Genomic DNA, 5,162 nt, shown 5'->3' with positions numbered 1-5,162 from the left:
AACAGACTTTCCCAAAGGATCCACCACAACAGCAAGCGCTTACCTCACACTTTCACCCTAAGCAATCGCGGCGACAGTTACAGTTAAAAACTATTTGAAGCGCAACAAAATAAATAAATATAGATAACAAGCATGAATTCGATGCAAATCGATGAGATCAAACAAGAAACACCATATGACGCATAACTATCTCGAGTGGAGACCGGTCGTTTCGCCTACAGCGTCGATTCCCCTACACACTTAAAGTGGATTCGCCTACACTAGTAAAGTCGATTCACCTACATATTGTTTTGCGAACTCATTGATAAAAGCTCACGTGTAACACAAAACATTCATGTTCAACTCCGGAGTGGACAGTGATAGGGTCTTGGACAAAAGCCACTGACAGTAAGCACTTGCACAGCTATCAAAATATTAAGGTACTACACTTCACTTAACCAAACACACTGTGATTACTGATTACATTTACTCGGATAAACACAGTAAGCGCTCCTTACAAACGCTTGCGCAGCACTTACCGAAGCAGGTGAGATTTTTTTCATTTCAATAGGACATTGTTTCGAGACTTTATGGTCGCTTGCACAGCACTTACCGAAGGAGGTGAGATTTTTTCACTTTCAATAGGACATTGTTTCAAGACTTTAATTAAAGTTAACACCAACAATATCTTCCAATCACGAAGCTGCGATTTCGATCCGTCTTGATCGGGCGTTGTGGTATAAAAGCGCTGTGATTTTTGTTCAATCCATTCCACTAACCTTCTCAGAATAGTCTTGATCGCGACGGCTCTTATTGGATATGAACAGCTATTATTGTTTATTTTGCGCTGAAGAAGTAACCTCAAGACAAGAAGCACTCCTATGTGATGGTTGCGACAGATGGCAACATCGGCGATTCTAGACTGGCATTACAAGGGAACAGTAAAGAGAGGTAGTGAGATCAGGTCTAGAGGTTATTTGGCGATGCCTGTCTTGCAGCGCCAGTTCAACCCCAATTGCTGAAAGTACAAGACTCAGCTACGACGATATGGACGCCTTCGACATTCCGGCGTCATTTGAGATAGACAATGAACAAACAGGGACAAACAGGTATGGGTACTTTTTCAATTTGCAAATTAGCCGTGCGCCACAATTACGCAATGGAGTTTGATTATATATTGTCTTAGTGCGCTAAGAATGTTCAGTTCTTGTTTGTAGGCGAGTTACGCTTTTAGAGAACTACTATTTCGTCAAATTTTCATGAAATTCTAACACGGGGTTCCTTAGAAAACATTTCATTTCCATTGAAAGAACCAGTCACAAATTTTTGGTCAAATGATCGATAGTATTTGCTACAACCCTAGCCCGTGCTTAATAGCATCACCAACAGAATCTGTAAAGCACACGCTAAATGCAAATAAATTTTGGTGTTTACAAATTGACATTATTAACAAAGTTTACAGAGCAACAGCAGCAACTAAAATAAAACTTAAATAAATAGTAAACAAATAAGTGAATAGACAGAACAAAAAGGATTCACAAGCTGTATTGATAGAAATTACATGATTGTTACAAATTTATAAGCTTTTGATTATTTCAAGAATTGAAGAAGGCATAAGGTAAGCATTTTCTTCTTGATTTTCGAACACAAAAACGGGTCTCCTCACCATTCTCCTCGCAGCTCCCCTACCAAAATTTTCCCTCGCCGGTAAACAATCCAACAAGGCTTGTATCGGTTATTGATTTGCCTCGCGGGCAAACAATCAGGCAACACTTGCATCGGTTATTTATTTATTCATTTGTCAGTGTGTAGGCGAATCGACGTTACTTATGTAGGCGAATCGACTTTACGTGTGTTGGGAAATCGACTTCAGTGTAGGCGAATCGAATGTCCTTGCCTGACAAATTGTTGATGAAGGTTCCAAAAAGTCGAATGCTAAATCGTAATTTTATGCGACAATCAGACATAAAATCAAATATTACCTGCTTTTAGTTAAGGCTTACCTTCTTAAGTTGAGTTATTATCCGTATTCCTTGCTTTGGATCAGCATAAGGAGTAAAGCAACTGAGAATGGCAAGCCCGCGAAAGAGACTGCTGACCACAAACTGAAGGGTTCTCGTTTCCCGCCGATTCACACGGCGAGTACTGGCTATCAGCCGTAAAAATGATACCCATCGTACAGGCTGTAAGCCGATCATCGTATACTATAGTACCACTTGTTTCTCATTTGTATAGAATTCTGGGAATGCTGTTATGAGTACATTCTGTTTTGCCTCGATTGTGTTAAATAGCAATCTTGTATAGCAAGGTAAGCTCATTTTTTAAGCTCAAGTGAGATAGATTAGGGTAAAGCATAAGCTACTTTCGCCGTCGGCGGGTTTATGGGCCGCTAAGTATTTCGATCAACATGTCGATCTCTTCCTTACTTGTTCGGCGACGTACTTGCTGGGATTTCTTTTGAAGTCCATTCTTAATGTTGTTCCACTTCCACGCCACTAAGGGGAAATCAAGGCTCAAGTCAGTGTAAGGTATCATAAAGAAGATGTAGTAATACCAAGACAACATTGCCTATAAGTTGTGATGCTGTAGGGGATTCTTGCGGCACCTGTGGAGGCACCAGTGTAGTGGTCGGTGAAACTCAGGATCACCCAGCAACGGCTGATGATCAAGGTGACGGTTCTTTTTGCTCCGATTTACATATGGGGAGTGAAGGTGAAGAGGAAGGGGACACTGTTCATTTGCAAAGACTTCGTAGAGCTGAAGAGGCTTGGTCAAAGGTGCGGGAGACCGCACTACTTACCACCCTCGAAATTGAAGGATCGTTCTTGGAATCACGTTTTTTCCGTGCTTGTGCTGCTACTTGTCGCTGCCTTGATTGTGGTCCCTCAATCTCAATGAGCTTATGCGAGTCTTGTGCAGTAGAAAAACACAAGACACTTCATATATTCCATCATGTCGAAATTTTAAAGGTGAGAAATTGCATTATTATACGTCGTAAGTAGTACGTATATGCTTGAACACATGTACGAACTCAGGCTTCCTCTTTGATATGCTGTGCACACTAATATTTCTTTCTTTACTTAGACAATGTATGAACCAGTTAAGTCCTTTAATATTCTGGTCGGAGTATTGCAGACTCCTCTAAATGTAAAGTAATTTATTATTGCTTTTAAAATTGCCAAAAATAATGAAAGTGCTGATTAATAGTGTATTAAGGGTGCAGAAATGAAGATGCATGTTGGGGAGCTCAGGGTACTGTTCCACTATACGTTTGTTGTAGGAGGAAAATTTGTTATTATGGTCTCACACATGTATGTCCCAGGTTTCTCAAAGGCCATTCTGATCCTCCTTTCTCCTCGACTTCAGAGATCTCCAGTTAAAGAAGGCATTGTCCAACCTATGCTTTCAAAATGCACAAGTTACCTATTGGGCTGCTGCTTCTATTGATTCATCTGTAATCTCCTTGTTGTTTGTTCTCAGTTCTGTCTTCTATAGTGGAAGTACTGTATCCAACAATAATATTGGTCTCAGGCATGAAAGCTAAGCTCTATCTTTGGTTGTGGCTGAAAAAGTGCAAAGACTGTGTAGTAAAGAGCTCACAGTCTTGTTTGCGTTAGTGATGTTATTCTTCACATATTCATGCTGGCGTAATCATGCAAAAGATAGATGCCAATATACATGTTAATATCGTCTGCTTCCTAGACCTGGTCATGAAGTTTTTAATCAACGAGAACCAACTCAAAGTGGGTGGTAGTGATCTGAATGAAATAAAATAATATGAACCCTTGATAGTAACCCCTGCATGTAATTGTCCATTCTCACTTAGTTGAAGACGAGTTTTCTTTGTGACTGATGTAAACAGCCATCAATCAATAATTTCTTACAATGAAATGTCCTACTCATGTAATTATTAACTGGCCCTACAGTACCACTGGTCAGTTAATTTTTAAATGATAATACCCAGGGACTACAAACTATATGCTCTATTAGCGGGTCAGTCTCCTACTGGATTTTTCTTATTAACTAAAGCACCATTTGAATATTTAGGGTCAATTGATTTTGTGCTTTGAATAATAAATATCATTATCGTAAGTGAGCTGGCTTAGTTCTGTGATAACTAATGTAAAGTCAACTCACTTTTTTTATACTTGACTCAAGTGCATTATTTTTTTTTACCTTTTGTTATTAAATTTCTGCAGAATCAACGCAAGTTATACCCAGTGTGATAATTGACAGTTTTAAAGAAATTCAGGTAATTTGTAAATATCAAGACATGAGCATGATTGCAAGATTTACTTAGTAAACAGTAACTTCTTGTATATTGTACAGCCGGTATTTCTCAGCTTTTGGCCTTCTTTAGGGGCAATATTTAGAAAATTGTAGAAGTTTAAAGGTGTATTTCAGTCCATACTGCACACTCTCTGTTTTGGTTTCATGCAAGAATTATAATCTGCAACTACCTACATGTATGTGACATAACTTTAAAATGTGCATTGCATTAATGGCTGTTGGTGTGGATGCCTGAAGCTCATTGTTACTGATAAGAATAGTTTATTACTCCTATTGCACAGTTTCCATAAGAATGTTCAATTGTGCACTACATTAAATTGTCTATAACTAATAAAAATAAATTTACATAGATAAGAACAATAGAGTAAAATGCAATAAGCATTTTAAAAAGCGTACATGTAATTATCTGTACAAACTAAAATTGAAATATATTTACAGTAGCTAGAAAAAGCCAACTTAAAAAAGTTGCGTGCTCTTCAAAAGCCTTTTAAAACCCTCAACAGTACTACAGCTGTACTACCAGCCATTCGTATGTTGGATGGTACTGTAACTCATTCCATAGTTTAGGCACATGAAGCTGGGAAAGCAAGATCCTCGAGAGTTGCTAATGATCAAAAATTATTTATCATGAATCTTCCCACATTCTTTGGATGAATTAGTTGATTAGTTTACAATCTTCAAGTCTGATCAAAAGTAGAGAATCATCATAGGAATTTGCAAATTATGTAACCTGATTGTTGTTGCAAAATCTAGAAATCAAAGGATTTAGGTGTTATTATATAATATTAGGGCAACCCTACAACCCGGAATCCGGAATCACAGGTCATTGTTTTACCAATACAGAGAGTAGAAATTATCCTAAACATTCATAAAAGCTAACCTTAGGCCTAATT

The 5,162-nt window shown here is 38.2% G+C and overlaps 1 protein-coding gene across 5 annotated transcripts in view; it reads left to right on the top strand.

Moving 5' to 3' along the window:
- The first annotated feature begins 2,122 nt into the window (after positions 1-2,122).
- LOC138051967 (uncharacterized) overlaps positions 2,123-5,162 on the top strand; it is an 8,544-nt gene continuing 5,504 nt past the window's right edge. For 2 of the 5 annotated variants that reach the window (XM_068898310.1, XM_068898309.1), the window contains exons 1-2: positions 2,123-2,948; positions 4,179-4,231. The gene's annotated coding sequence lies outside the window, so the exon portion shown is untranslated. The remainder of the gene's footprint in view (positions 2,949-4,178; positions 4,232-5,162) is intronic. The other 3 variants (XM_068898308.1, XM_068898306.1, XM_068898307.1) reach the window with 3 other exon arrangements.

Source organism: Montipora capricornis, chromosome 6, assembly GCF_036669925.1.
Source record: "Montipora capricornis isolate CH-2021 chromosome 6, ASM3666992v2, whole genome shotgun sequence".
In the NCBI taxonomy this organism is placed as follows: domain Eukaryota; kingdom Metazoa; phylum Cnidaria; class Anthozoa; order Scleractinia; family Acroporidae; genus Montipora; species Montipora capricornis.
The sequence above is the reverse complement of the archived record's forward strand: the minus strand, read 5'-3'. Positions and strand labels throughout refer to the sequence as shown.